Here is a 16,077-nt window from a genome sequence, read left to right as displayed (position 1 = left end):
TCATTCTATTGTAAGGACCTTGATCTCTCTTTCCTTAGGTCAACATTAAGAGTATATATAACTGGATATCACCATCTGAACATCTTAGTATTATCTACTCTGTATATGTAGCATAATACTGTGCCTATGACAATCAAGCTTCCTTGAGCATTGTTGCCCCAGCAAGAAGTATGAAGTACTGAGGCCAGTCCCCAGGGATCCTTTCAAGGGTTTAAAAGAAAGCCATCAGAGATACTCCACTTTTTGTCCTTAGATTACATCAAGCTGACACAATTTGAACCCGGTGGGCTATTTAACCATGCATCTTTCTTCCAACCCCCGCCCCCATTCTGAGTTTAGTCCATGGCAGAATTCATTCCCCAGCATCGTAGATATTTCTTTGTATATTTCCACAAGAGCCAGGTTTCTTTCTCTTTTCTTAAATAGAATTAGTTGTAGTCAATCAACTGTTGCCCTATGTAAGAAATGATTAGTATATATTGTAACTTACCACACTGTATTTGTGTATACAAGTACATTATTGGAAATCCAGCATTACTGAGGAATTTGAAACCAGTGCTGTGGCCTTGCCTTTCTGTGCCTAGTCCTGGCTCACAGGCAGCAGGGGGCAGACCTTGAGTTCCTCTTCAGGGACAGAGTGATGGTGAATGGGCACTGAGCAGGCAGAGAAATACAGCTGAGGCAGCTCCTTTCAGTTATCAAACACATCATCTCCTTCCCATCTTAAGGGCTACTGCTGAGGTCTTGCTCCCATACCTACCTTAATAGCAGCAAATTTGTTACACAGCAGCCAGCTCTTTCCTATTGTTCTGTAATACGCCTCCACATCATGGATGCCAACAAACAAACTAACAAAAAACAAAAAAACCTGACATTGAACTGTGTGGTGCTGGTCACATACCCTGTTATGTTCTGTATGTTACGAGGTTTGTTAATCTTAACAAGTTCCCCCACTATGAGCTTCACATAGGACCCATTAGATTCAAGGAAAATAGGAACAATTATGTGTAAAATGACCCGAGTCAGGGCCCATAGACAGCAGCATTTCCAGCACTTGTGCTTTAGCCCATGTGGATTTTGCAATGAGCTGGGCCTAGCAATGTCCAGTACACAGTTGTGAGCTGTTGCTCTGGTTGAACTGTATTGGTGTGCATTCAATAAACTACACCTATTTAAATGAATTCAGTGTTCCTGTGGTCTGAGTCCAGACCTCTTGACACCAAATCTTCCCTTCGGCAGCACTTAGGAAAAGAAGCTAAGGTTAGGAAAGGTGACATCTTGTCATAAATTATGTGACAAGAAGGATGGAGAAATGATCCCTTGTGTTAAAAATCAAGGTGTCCTCTGTAATATTCAGGTCTATACTGGCCCTGTGCATCAGCTTCAAGGACCCATTTCTGATTTTCTTTGGGGTTCCCATGATGATGCACTCAGACATGATTGGAAACAACCAAAACGGTGGTCAGACTTGATTTATAAAATGCAGGCAACATTGCAAACTTATGTTGCAGGATATTTGATTCATATTATCAGCCCCAAGATAGAGTTACTTACTTTAAAAAAAATTACCTCCGGCAGTTCAGTTCAGCACTAGCACCAATATTTTACCCTAGAGCCTTTTTTGGTTGTTTGTTTGTTTTTTGTTTTTGTTTTTGGATGAACAAGTACTTTCTTATTTTGTGGCCCAGCCCTAGCTCTTACTTCTTTGCACAGTCACAGAGAGACCTCAAACATATACTCAGCCAAAGGCAGGGGAATGTAGAAAAGAGCCTAAGGCAATACCACATAATGACATTGAAAGTGGGTGGCCAAAAGGTGTTATAAAATTCACCTCACTTCAGTGAGTGATGACATACCAACCTGGTGGCCTACGATTCTGGAATATTAATCAGAATCCTTTCGTCATATTAGATCTTAATAGAAACAAGGAAGCAGTCCTTTCCTGAAGTATATATTCATCATACGTAAAGAAGATATTACATCCATATACAACTCAGAATAGAATTATCCCCCAAGACCGGAAAGATCTGGCAACATGAATATTAGAAGCTTCTCCTGTGTTACAGTGGTAAGCACAGAAGAAAGAGGAAGATAGGGCTGAAAACAAAAGCATCAGGCCAGAGCACTGTTTCTCAGGATGAGTTGCCAGGTGAAGGTAAATAAACCTTACTAAGTTTAATACAGTATTACATACACTGTTGTAAGTAACTGGAGCCGAGGCTATCCCCAAAGGTTTGCCTGTCTGTGAAATCTGATACCCTAACTCAGGTGTCTTCCCTGGCCTCAGTGGGAGAAGGTCCACCAGCCCTACAAAAACTTGATGTGTCTTGGTGGAGGCACACTCTGAGGGATATTCCTCTACTCTCTCAGAGGAGATGGTGTGAGGACATTGGGGAGGAACTGTGGGAGAGAAGTAACAAGAGAAAGGACAGCAATTGGGATGCAAAGTGAATTTAAGCCTGTCAGTCACTGCTCTATTGCTGTGAAGAGACACCTTAACTAAGGTAACTAATAAAAGAATCAGGGTGTGCCCATGTCTCCAGGTAGATATGTAGCAGAGGACTAGCTTATCTGGGATCACTGGGACGGGAGAACCTTGTTTCTGAGGAAGCTTCATGAACCATGATATTGGAACTTAGGCCTCTGAGGCGGGAGTGAATTGGCGGGGGGAGGAGCAATCTCATAGGGAGAGGGTGTGGGGGACAGAAGAGGGGGTCATGTAGAGGAACGCGGAGTGGGAGATAAGTTGGAAATGTAGATAAAATAATGAAAGAAAACTAAAAAACATCAGACTATGAGTATCATTCTAATTCAAGCCTCAAATAATAAAAACATAAATGTGAGAGTCGCCTGGTCCTGTTCATGTCATCCTGAATCTTAAAATCTTTTTTCCTCCAAATTCCGTGCCACATGAGGTGCACTGACCTGTCAGCTGCCTCCTTGGATGACAACTGCAGCAGCTTCCCTATGCACTTGCTTTGTAGGAGCACGAAATCTATTGAGCTCCCTTTTCCAAGTTGGAACATTAATTGAGCAGAGTCTTGCCCTGAGGACACCTTCCACATCTCTACAGCACAGAGGCAGGAGGCTTATCGTTAATAACATTCATCTCCTTAACTATGTCACCCTCCTCTTCAGCACATGACTTTGCTGTGACATTAAACTTCTTAGTGATCTTTTCCACTCTAAGCTGCACATGGTTTTCATGTGTTTGCCCTGTGTGTTGTTCCTTCTCCTGCAGTCTTGAGGAACAGTGTCCAAAAGTAACCAAACCACAGACTCAAAGCCATGTTAATACTGTATTGTGTACTATTTTCACAGAGCTGCCTGAGATGTAAATGGGACATGGAGAATTCGAACATAGTTTGAATCTTAGGCCTTTCACTGGGCAGTCCCTCATCTTCTCTAAAATTTAACCCTATTCTTCTACCATTGAGACCCACCTGCTGGTTAGCTATTTACCCCTCTGCCGTGGTCTGTTCCATATCTCTTCCTGCCCATGTCTATTCTGAATCTCCTGCTTCAGCTTGCCTCTGCCTATGTCCCTCTCTATGCCCAGAAGTTCTGCCCACATACTTCCTAAAGCAGCTCTTGGCCATCAGATCTTTATTACATCCAGTCGGCAGTGAGACAACACCTGATACATCTCTTAGCTTGTGTTGAGCTGGTGAGAAGGACAAACATCCACAAAATAGCAAAGCTGATGATGGGACATAGAAATGACAAGAGAAATCCTGCCAGCACTTAGCTCACTGCCAGTACAGAACTAACAATTGAAAGTTGACACACCTTTGTACAAAGGGAGGTCACCTCAGCATTTCCCCTTTTACTCCAAGAAATACCTTTAATTTAACATTAATAAGCTAGATAAAATAAGAAAACTTATGAGATGCATCAGGTAAGAATTACTGTCACAATATTCTGTCCATTCGTATTTTGCAAAATTGGAGAAGGTACTTCATTATCTAAATTATATTAGTCTAAAATTTTGTACCTAAATCATTTTCTATCACTTTTTAAGCTTTGTATCCCTTATCTATCATAACTTGCATTTATTAACCATAATAAGTCTTCTGAGACCAAATGTCCTTTCATTAATTCCAAACAATTTAAGCATTTATGTCTTTCATCCTTAAAATTTGACACATTTTTTGCGTACAAATTTTCTTTTTCTTTTTCTTTATTCAGCTTCCACACGAAGATTATTTTTGCTCTGATTTAGAGCAGGATGCAAGGGTGGAGTGCAGACCTGAGGGGAGGGCAGATGAATGGAGTTCAGCTGCAGGATGTGAGGTTTACAGAGAATAAATAAGAAGTTAAAAAAAAATAAGAAATAAGCACAGTGGGGATGAAGCTGTGAATGCTTGGCATGGGGAGGTTTGGCAGTGGACTGGGCATTTTAGGGGTGGGGTAGGATTGGCGTGGGTTCTGGAGTAGTAAGGATGGTGTCTGTTCTTGTCTTTTGGGGAAACTCCTCGGTCTTCTCCCATCCCTCCTCCACCTCTACCCCCACCTCCAACCGCCATAACTGCCTCCTACCACAGCAGCGGCTTCTGGGCATCGGCCTCTTTCTGCTCAAGCTCTTCTATGTGCTCGGGGGTGGTACAAGCTTTTAAAAGTCCCAGGCAGTGGGCAGATCACGCACACTCTCCTGGCATCCCCATCCTCTCTCAGGACGTATGGTGCCAGAGCGGTTATCGCAGGAGTTTTGATACTGCTGTGGACTGTCCATAGAGCCCTGCTTTCTGAGCCTCCCATGTCCACCCTGTTCCTGTCCAGGTTCCTGGCTGTCACATTTCTGCACGATGGTGAACAAGTTTGTTTTTCTGATTCTCATAACAAGAAAAGGTTAAGACTAAACTATCTAATCTTCAACCCCATCCAAGATCTGAGGAGGAGAAATGTTGCCTGAATAAAAGGAAATTCAGAGCAAACAGCTTCCAAATCTAAAGAAATGACAGAAATTGTTGGCTACCCTGGGAGTCAGTCAGCAAATATTCCTGTGTCACTGTGGCATCCACCTTCAACTCACTGGGCCAGGAGCTCTGACAACAATCCTTTGAAGCAGGTCACTTGAAGGACTATCCTATTTTTTTTTTCCAAAAACTGGGACACAGACTTCCCCATGGTCAACTTCTGCACAGTCTGGACAGCTTTCTGGCAGCAGTAGAGGTAAGTGGGTAGTATTTCATCCAATGGTACTTTAGAGCCCATCATCTTTTTCAGAATAGATTGGGGACACTACCAGGAGTTGAGGTCTCTCCCACTGTGAAAAGCCTTTAACTATTAGGACATCTGAAATGGCAGATTCTTCAGATCTCTAAAGGATTTGAGAACCACCTTTGTATGTAATGTCTATCTCAGTGGACAAATGTGGCTTTTTTTCCCAAGGGATTTACTTCCTACTTAACTTTAAAAACATACACAGGAAGTTAAATAAAGCTTATTTCTGTACCTAACTAAAGCAGTACCTAACATGACTGGAAGACTGATTATTTATAGTTGGAAAGTACTAGCTTGAATTCCTTAATTATCCACGGCAGTGTGCAGTAGTAATTTTATAAAATTAGAATTTTACACCACATTGTGAATAAGTTGCATATACTTATATCTTAAAAGTGAATTGAATCATTTATGCAAGTACAATTTTAAATTCTATCATCATTCAAAAATCCATGACATCCTAAAATATTTGAGACTTGGTATTGCTTTCTAGTATAAATAGAGATACAGTGATCTATGATTTTGTCATTTTAGTCCCTTCTCCTGATTTCCCACAACATTAGACAGAGAATTGAGGAGACAAAGAGAAAGGAAGAAAGACATTCCTGATACGAATCTGCTTTACTGTTTCCTCCCTGACCATGGCCAGTAAGAACTTGCAACCAACCCCCTAACTGACAATAATCATCTACAGCCCACGGCAGACAAATAACCACCCACCCACCCTTCCTCTTGAGAATGAGGGGGTCATGTTCCTTTAGGTTGCTTCCCAATGTGTGTGGGGTGACAACATGTTTTGGGGACCTTACAACAATTGGGATATTTTCCAAATCCTGGGAGATCTTGCAGTTTCCTATGCGTCCAGACCCTGAATGTGGCAGTATTAACTGAAGTCCTGGATACATTAACAATGAAAAATACAAACACACATTCCTACCATATGAGGAAGGTCACCGGATATCTACCCCTTGAAGTTTGCTCAAAACAATTAGTCAATTAGCTTTTTATTTATCTTCAGGTCACTTCTTAGTAAACAGGCAGAAAAGAGACAGATTGTTGGCCAAAATTATATCAATTGCTTCTAAGCCAGTCACCAATAGAGTTCCTGCCATCCTTTGAAGTCTCATAGAGAGGCTCTATTTTGCACAGACTCACAATACTTATGTCTCCCATGTGGCAAACTAAAAGAACTGTTAAGATCTCCTTAAATAATTCAACAGTTTTCCCAATCCAAAGTCTCCCACCCTCCTCCAAAAAATCAAGAGATTCCTCACAAACATCTCCACTCACTTCGGTACCAGTTTATATATCAGTCACATTTCTGTTACTGCAGAAAAATACTATGACCAAGAACAACTCAAGGAATACAGTTCTTCACATTGTGGTAACCAACCCCAACTACCAAATTATTTCATTGCTAAGTCATAAATGTAAGGTGGCTACTGTTTTGAATTGTAATGTAAATAGCATGTATAAAGTATGTCTCATATGTGGTTGTTCCCTGAAGGGCTTGCAACCCACAGGTTGAAAACTGCACTTGTGTGTGGTGGTGGGAGGGGTGGTTGTGAGTTTTTTGTTTTGTTTGTTTGTTTTCCTTTTTCTCAAAACCCAAATGCTGATAAGAACATAGGCCAATATCAGGCTCTTCAATTTTATTCCATTAGGCACTGTGTCTGCTCTCATGATATTAACATGCTTGTTTTCTTTTTTACTATTCCCCAAAATGAACGTGAAATCATTAAAGGTGATGCCTCCCGCAGTGCTTTACTGTCTTATTAGTTAGCCGTGTCTGACTGCCCTGCTCATTTGTGCTTTCATGTGACTTCTGAGATTTTTTTTTTTCATTCCCATGAAGCTCTGTATTGGGATTATAATGGGATGGATTTAAACCTGTAGATGACTCTGGTAGGATACAATATAATAATATAAATCATACTGATACATGAAAATGAGAGGCCTCTTCATTTTCTGGTTTCTTCAGTTTTTTTTATTTTTCCTAATGATTTCATTTTAACAAGTCTTTACTTCCTTAGATATTACAAGATTTTTATTCTGAATGGGTTTGTTTTCTTGGCTTCTTTCGTCATATTTATTGTTGGTATACAGGAGTTCTATTGATTTTACTGTGATTTTAGTGAATGTGTCCATGAGCCATAGGAGTTTGCTAGTGGTTTCGTAGTGGTCTTTATATATGGATCATATCGCCGGCAAATGAGAATACTCTGACTGCTTTCTTTCATATTGACATGCCTTTCCATCTCTCTATTGTCATATTGTTTGGATAAGACTTCACATACTAGTTGAATTAGATGAAAAGAATGAACATCTGTGACTTATTCCTGATTTTAGTGGAAATCCACTATGATTTCCTCCAGTTAGGATGCTGTTGGCCTTGCATATCGCCTTTATAATGTTAAGGTATGTCTTCTCCATATCCCAGATTCTCCAGGACTTTTGCATTAATCACTGTGGGATTTTGCCAAAGAGATTGTCTGCCTCTACTGCAGTGATCGTGTGTTTCCTGTTCTTGGTTTTCTGTGGTGCATTGTTTATTCATTTGTATTTGTTGAAACATTCTTGCACCTCTGCAGTCAAGCCAGCTTGATCACAGTACCTGACACTTTTGGTAAATGTCTGAATTTTATTTTCCAGGATATTATTGAGAAATTTTTCACTTAACTGTTCCTTCCAATCTTAGTTTCTTTTCTATGCTGTGAAGAGACACCATGAGCAAGGGAACTTGTAGAAGAAAGAGTTTATTTCAGCTTACAGTTTCAAGGATCATGAGTCTATGAATATTATGCTGGGGTACACGGCAGCAGGTAGGACACCATGTTTCTAGAGAACTGGCTGAGAGCTTACATCATATGTGCAAGTCAGAGACAGAGAAAGTTAGTGTTAACTATAGATGGTGTTGAATTTGGGAACCTCAAAGCCCAATCCCATACACTCCTCCAACAAATCCATATCTTATAATTCTTCCCGAATATTTCCACTAACCAGCAACAAACATTCATATATGTGAGTTTATGGGGGCCATTATCATTCAAATCACCATATTCCACTCCCAATTCCCCATAGGTTCTTAAACATATCATAATAAAAATACATTAGCTCAGCTTCCAAAACCCCTGTAGTCTTTCAGTCTCTACACAGTTTATCCACAGTGCTTTTCGACCCTCCAGGAAGTCCCTTAATTATTCCCCTATGAAATCAAAAGGCAAATTGCATACATTCAATGTGTAATGCCAAAAATATGTTATCATTGCAAAGGGAAATTGGGAATGTGGTGAGCCAGTTCAAGGCATTAACCCAACAGGGCACAGTCCACATTCTCTACTTCTGATGCATGACAAAGGGATTAGATGGGTCCACTGCTCTGGCTTTGCTGACTGCAACATAATTCCTAAAACTATGTTGTATCGCATAGATCTGTGGTGGTTGTGTTTTCATTGTCACTCATTTCTAGGAATTTTAATTTTTCCTTATGTGCTTCTCCCTTGGCCCTTTCAGTAGTGTGTTGTTTGTGTTGCTGACCTTCCACGAGAGTGTGTACTGACTGCACTTTCTATTGTGTGATACCAGTTTGATTCCTTTGTGCTTAGATAGAATGCATGACACTACTTCAGCTTTCTTATCTTTCCTGAGGGCTGTTCTGTGTCCTAATCCGTGGTCAATTTTGGAGACAGATCCACAGGCTGATAGAAAATATATGTATAGTTCAGTGTAGTTTGTTAGGTCCATTTGACTGATGATGTCACTGAATTCTGCTCCTCCTCTTTTGTTTATTTGCATGTGATCTGCCAAGTGGTCAGAATAGACTATTAAAAACAATCACAACCACTATTATAGCTAATGGGTAATTTCAGATCTATCTGATAATTATATATTTAAATTTGTGACTGCTGTGTTTAATATGTATATATTTAGAATTGTAGTATCTTTTGTAATTGCAAAGTATGAAATGAATGTCCTTACATCTTCTGGACAGGATTGGTTTGAAATCTATTCTGTCAGCTGGATAGAGAAACTGCATAGAATTGCTATAGGGACCTGTGTCTTAGGTCTGTTTCCCTAGTATATCCTCTACATCTCTCATGATGGTGATCCTCTTTCTGGCTAAATGTATGTCTGTTTACTGGGGAATTGAGTTAAGTGACGTGCAAATATTATTTAAACCTATGTATTTAATTTTGTTAATTTTTGTGGGTTTTATTGGCTTCTTTTGATTGACTGTTCTAGTTTTGTTAAATTATTTCCTGTTTCCTCTGGTATTTTATCCTTCTCTTCAAACTAAAGTATTCCTTTTAGGATCCTCTATAGAGCTCCTTACTGGTTATACATATTTTGTAAATTTATTCATCATATGCCTTGATCAGCACAGTAGCTGGGCAGCTGCCTGCCCTCCATGGTATCAGATCTACTTTCCAAACAATAACGCTCAACTCTTACTGACTGTGTAGCATCTTGGCTGCTCTTTGTTGCACTTGGACAGCCCTCAGGACCAGGCTCTCCTCTCCCTTAACCATGGCTGCTGTCCTCTTCCTCTCTCCTCTCCATCACACATGTTCTTCCTTTATTCTCTGGCAGCTTCTTCCTCCTTCTTCCCTCCTCATGATCCTCTCTAGCAAAGCCCTCAAAGCTCACCTCCCCCATCTCTCTACTGTGCAGCTGTTGGCTGTTGGCTTCTTTATAATCACAGTTAACTGGGAGCAGGGTCAGTTTTTGGAGGTTAACCAGTCTTGAGTTCTACATATTAGCATTAAAATACAAGCAGAATTAGGCCAATCCACTACAAGGATTTCTTTTGTTTTGTTTTGGTGTAAGTTTTCTTTTACCTTTTCACTTTTTATTTTATTTTTGGCTATTTTTTTATTAATTGGTTATTTTATTTATTTACATTTCAACTGTTGTCCTGCTTTCCACACTCCCCTCATCATATCTTACATCCCATTTCTGCTCAGCTTTGCCTATATGACAGTGTTCCCCCACCTACACATATCCATTCCCACCTCACAACTCCAGCATCTACTTTTGGTGGGCAACAGGCCTCAGCGTTGTCAATGGCCTCCCGCCACGTGGGTGCCACTTAAATCAGTCCTCTTCTACACAGTTACCTAGAACCATAGACCCTGTATATACTTTGGCTGGCAGTTTATTCCCTAGGAGCTGGGGGATTGGTGACAGAGGGTCTGGTTAGATATTAAAGACCAATAGTTGCTGCTTTCTCTTCTTTTTCTGGTTATGGGTGAAATGGTGATTGTGTGCTTCATTTTTTGAAATTATTGAGAGATGATTCATTTCTTGGTTTTTCTTGGGTATAGTTTAGCTCATTGTCTTGGAGTTTCCCTACTACAATCCTCTGTTGTGCTTTCTTAGAGAAAAATATTGTTTAAATTTGGTTTTGTCTGGGGCTGAGGATTTAGCTCAGTGGTAGAGCGCTTACCTAGGAAGCGCAAGGCCCTGGGTTCGGTCCCCAGCTCCGAAAAAAAGAACCAAAAAAAAAAAAATTTGGTTTTGTCATGAAATATTTTGGTTTCTCCATTTATGGTGATTGAGAATTATGCTGGGTATAGGATCCTTGGTCCGCATTACATCTGCCCAAGATTTTCTGGCTTTTGGAGTCTCTGTTGAGAAGTCTGGTGTAATTCAGATAGGTCTGAACTTATTTGTTACTGGTTATTTATACCTTACCCCTTCTAATGATCTTTCTTTGATCTGTGCATTCAGTGTTTTAATTATTATGTTAATGGAGGAATTGTTTCTGGTATGATTAAATTGGCATTCTGTAGGCTGTTGTACCTTCATGGCCTTTTCTTCCTTTACCTTATGGATGTTTTCTGCTATGATTTACTGAATATGCTTACTGGACCTGTGAACTGGAAATCTAAATTCTCTTCTATTCTATTATCCTTAGGTTTGGACTTTTAATTCTGTCCTGAAATTCATGGATGTTTTGTATTCAATAAACCATACATGATTATCTGAGATGGGTATTTTGTGATTTGTGGGGTGATCTCCTTGATCCCAACTCTTACAATTAGGTCCACGTTTTATAATGAAACAAGGTCAAGAATGGTGACCTCTTGCCATAAACTATATGAAAAAGGCAGGTGAATTAATGTGTGTCAAGTATCAGTAGATTCCTGGGTGGTTTTTGCTCCGGGTTGGCCATATGCAACAGTTTCAAAAGCCCAAGTTTGATGTTCCTTGGGATTCCCAAGATGATGCACTCAGACCTGACAGACAACACCCAGAATCCTCGTCAAAGAAATTGATTTATAAAATCGAGGGAACGTTACTAAGTCATGTTACAAAATATTTGATCACACTGTGATCTCCAAGAATGTATTATTTACTGAAAAACTAGTGTGTGGTATAGCAGGGCCATGGCACAGACATTTAAAGCAAGAGTTGTTTATTCATGTAAACATGGACTTAATTACGGTATGGCTCACCTACCACACACATTTATGGCAAAGGTAAAAAGTGCACGTACGTCCAGCAGATCAAGACACAACGTGAAAGGAAATCTAGATAACTAAACCAATGGAAAGTTTTTGAGTTAAAGGATTTTTAAGAAAGTGTTCAGAGGGAACAGGACTGCTCTTCTTCTGGGAGGTCAGTGAATCAGGAAAGACAGTTGGGAGCTTTACTTGACTTCAGCATCTGACTCCTGAAACTTCATTGGTAAACTTAATGTCTGGAATTTTGGATTGTAAAACAACAGGTTGGCCCTGCAGCTTTGGGCAAGGCCCATGGACAAAGAGATCGCACCTGATGGGAACAATCTTAAAAGCCATCTGATTCTGGTAAGTCACCTGAGAAGTCCTCAAGGAGAGAGGAATGAATGGGTAGCACCATAATAGAAGGCTTTAGGATCTCGGATAGTGCTACTCTAGATGCCTGGAATATAGAAGCAGAAAATGTAAAGCTAAATGACTTCGCAGGAATTAGCTCATTTCTGATTATGATTTTTTCATATTGGTATTTTATATTTATTCTTTTTTTAAAATTTAAATCAAGAGCCTTAGGTTGTAATGCGAGGCGGTCTTAGAATCAGAAAATGCTTAGAACACTTGTATGGCGCCCCACAACTAACACTATCTGGCTAGAAATTCTACTTTTAATTTCGTCATCATCGACAGCTTCCATTTAACCAGCAGGGTCCATGCCAGGCAGACACTGAGCAGGTTGTATGTTCTGTTAATCTCCACAACAACCCAATTCAGCAGAAACACCCCCATTTTACAGGTGAAGAAACCACAGCTCAAAGCAAATGAGTGTCAGGGTCCCCTCATTCTCACTGGCTGTCACTCAGACCCACATCCTTCTCTGTAAAGGGAAGCCATGGGCCTGATGTGGGCTGTGCAAGCTGACTCTGCTGAGATGATCAATGCTATTCTTGACCCTGGGAGAATTTAAGACAAGGTGACCCACAGACTCCTGGGATAGATTCTGCCTCTGGGTTCTAGGGTGGGACACAGTATCCCTTGTCGTGGGTCTCTACTCAGCTGAGGAGTCTGCTCCCATGTGTCAGCTTCTATGACAGTGGTTCAAAACACTCCTAATGATGCAACCCTTTAATACAGCTCTTCATGCTGTGATGATCCCCTCCATAAAATTATTTCACTGCTACTTCATAAATAATATTGCTACTCTTATGTGTCATAATGTACAAGGTATCTGATATGCAATCTCTGTGAAGCAGTTGTCACCCACAGGTGGAGAAATATTGCTCTATAAACTTTTTTTTTTTAATGAAAGGCTTTCACCTCAGAAGTACCTGGAGCAGTTGTAAGAGCCCTGAAATACTGACAAGTTTTGGCAGGCCCAAGACTGCTTGCCATAATGACAACAGAGATTCCTGGCTAAAGGCACAATCTGAAATCACTGTCCCCAGGTCATTTCTTGCCTAAGTTTTCCCTCATTACAATGTCTGTCTGCTTGGACATGTCTGTCCAGGAAGCCAGTCCATGTAGTCTCTGATACAGACAGAATGCTAAAGGCAAGAATGCTTTCCCTCTGTTGGCCCACAGTCATTTCTATAGAAGTAAGTTCAAATCCCCTGTGGATAAATGTGTGTCTCTCACATGGTGTGTGAGACTCGAAATGTCAACCGTTTGAGTTGACAAAAAACAAATTTCACTTCAGATTTACAGCTGACTAAAAATTATTTTTGGGAGAATGCAGAGGGTGGCCAGGCCTGCAGAGTCAGATCCCCTCCCTGCCTGGGATGATCCCACCCTCAGTAGACTTCAGCTTCACCTATAAGTTCTAAACAGAAAAATCTGACCTTAAGATTCTGAAGTCCACAATATGCAAACCCCTAAACTTGGTAAACGGCCTATATGGGGGTTTTCTCCAGTTTAAACTATTCTGGCTTCTTTTCTCTCTTGTGCTGCAATCTGTTCTCTCAGGTCTGTTGGTCCTGGAAGGACCTGGGTTCAAGTCAAGGCCTCCTGGGTGGGGAGGAAGATGTTCTGTTGTGTGAATGAGTATGGATTAAGAATGTAGCCCCACCAACAGATTGGGAAAAGATCTTTACCAATTCTACAACCGATAGAGGGCTTATATCCAAAATATACAAAGAACTCAAGAAGTTAGACCGCAGGGAGTCAAATAACCCTATTAAAAAATGGAGTTCAGAGGCAAACAAAGAATTCACAGCTGAGGAATGCCAAATGGCTGAGAAACACCGAAAGAAATGTTCAACTTCTTTAGTCATAAGGGAAATGCAAATCAAAACAACCCTGAGATTTCACCTCACAGCTGTGAGAATGGCTAAGATCAAAAACTCAGGTGACAGCAAATGCTGGCCAGGATGTGGAGAAAGAGGAACACTCCTCCATTGTTGGTGGAAGGCAGACTGGTACAACCATTCTGGAAATCAGTTGGAGGTTTCTCAGAAAATTGGACATTGAACTACCTGAGGACCGAGCTATACCTCTCTTGGGCATATACCCAAAAGATGCCCCAACATATAAAAAAGACACGTGCTCCACTATGTTCATAGCAGCCTTATTTATAATAGCCAGAAGCTGGAAAGAACCCAACAGAGGAATGGATACAGAAAATGTGGTACATCTACACAATGGAATATTACTCGGCTATCAAAAACAATGATTTTATGAAATTCATAGGCAAAATGGATGGAACTGGAAAATATCATCCAGAGTGAGGTAACGCAATCACAGAAAAACACACATGGTATGCACTCATTGATAAGTGGATATTAGCCCAAATGCTTGAATTACCCTAGATGCACAGAACACATGAAAATCAAGAAGGATGACCAAAAAGTGAATGCTTCACTCCTTCTTTAAAAGAGGAACAAGAATACCCTTGGGAGGGAATAGAGAGGCAAATATTAAAACAGAGGCAGAAGGAACACCCATTCAGAGCCTGCCCCACATGTGGCCCATACATATACAGCCACCCAATTAGATAAGATGGATGAAGCAAAGAAGTGCAGGCCTACAGGAGCCGGATGTAGATCGCTCCTGAGAGACACAGCCAGAATGCGGCAAATACATAGGCGAATGCCATCATTAAACCACTGAACTGAGAACCGGACCCCCATTGAAGGAATCAGAGAAAGAACTGGAAGAGCTTGAAGGGGCTCGAGACCCCATATGTACAACAATGACAAGCAACCAGAGATTCCAGGGACTAAGCCACTACCTAAAGACTGTACATGGACTGACCCTGGACTCTGACCTCATAGGTAGCAATGAATATCCTAGTAAGGGCACAGTGGAAGGGGAAGCCCTTGGTCCTGCCAAGACTGAACCCCCAGTGAACGTGATTGTTGGGGGGAGGGTGGTAATGGAGGGAGGATGGGGAGGGGAACAGCCATATAGAAGAGGGGGGTTAGGAGGATGTTGGCCCGGTAACTGGGAAAGAGAATACAATCAAAATGTAAATAAGAAATACTCAAGTTAATAAAGAAAAAAAAAATGTAGCCCCACTCTGACTGGCCAACTAAGCTCCAGAAAATCTTCCCCAATCACAAAACTGGGCCATGTGGGAGCCTACACTGTTTAAAGGGGAGAGCTGAGTGCTTTCTCCTGGAAGAAATACTTGGGGGTTGACTGTCACTTGTGAACCTTCTGTGTTAAGTCACTTCTCAGAAGGGAAGCTTTCCTCTAACTCTTCCATGGGACCCACCCAGCACTGGGGCCTGAGGATCCTATGGTGTTGCAGCTCTGAGCTGGGAGGGGTAGCTCTCACCCTGGCATGGAGAAGCCTGTTTTCACAGCTGATCTAGATCTGAGGAACAGGGGCTTTTAAAGAAGCATGTGAGAGTATCTCCTGCAGGAGAGCCCAGTCTGCAGGGAAAGTCACACAGGACAGCGAAAAGTGACTTCGCAACAAACACAGGGAATGGGAACCAGGGAGGGCACTGGATGGATGGTCGGAGAGTTTGAGAAAGCCTGCATCTCCCTGAAAGTCTTCCCACAACCATAAGTCCCACCACTGTCCCCTTCTCACAGGGGAGGCTCAGCAAAGCCTGCCACCTGCTGGGATCCCTGCAAACTAAAACCAGAGTGGAGAACTGAGGAAAGCACTTTGGTGGAGGGGGAGACACAAGTCTCCAGGGCCAGGTCAGCCTTCTGTCCCTTTGGTTCTCCTCACTTCACAGAGGTGCCTATTGAAAGGTGAGGCAAGCCGGGATCTCAACAGTCTTTGGCCAAAGAAGTGAGAGCCCACAGGGCAGAGCAAGGCAAAGCAGAGCCAGGCAGAGCAAAGTGAAGCCCTGCCAGTCAGCAAATAGGCCTTGCGCATGTGGGACTGGTGGCAGCAGTGCTTGCCCTTGCTCTCCTGGTGGTGCAGAACACCTGCCTGGATGTG

The 16,077-nt window shown here is 41.5% G+C and overlaps 1 protein-coding gene across 1 annotated transcript in view; it reads left to right on the top strand.

Annotated features, from left to right (window-relative positions):
- Window positions 1–4,537: 4,537 nt before the first annotated feature.
- LOC134483190 (disks large homolog 5-like) overlaps window positions 4,538–16,077 on the top strand; it is a 41,208-nt gene continuing 29,668 nt past the window's right edge. Inside the window, exon 1 of the mRNA XM_087596406.1 lies at window positions 4,538–5,172. The gene's annotated coding sequence lies outside the window, so the exon portion shown is untranslated. The remainder of the gene's footprint in view (window positions 5,173–16,077) is intronic.

This window comes from Rattus norvegicus, chromosome 19 (genome assembly GCF_021556685.1).
Source record: "Rattus norvegicus strain SHRSP/BbbUtx chromosome 19, alternate assembly SHRSP_T2T, whole genome shotgun sequence".
Classification (NCBI taxonomy): domain Eukaryota; kingdom Metazoa; phylum Chordata; class Mammalia; order Rodentia; family Muridae; genus Rattus; species Rattus norvegicus.
This window is presented reverse-complemented; position numbering and strand designations above follow the sequence as displayed.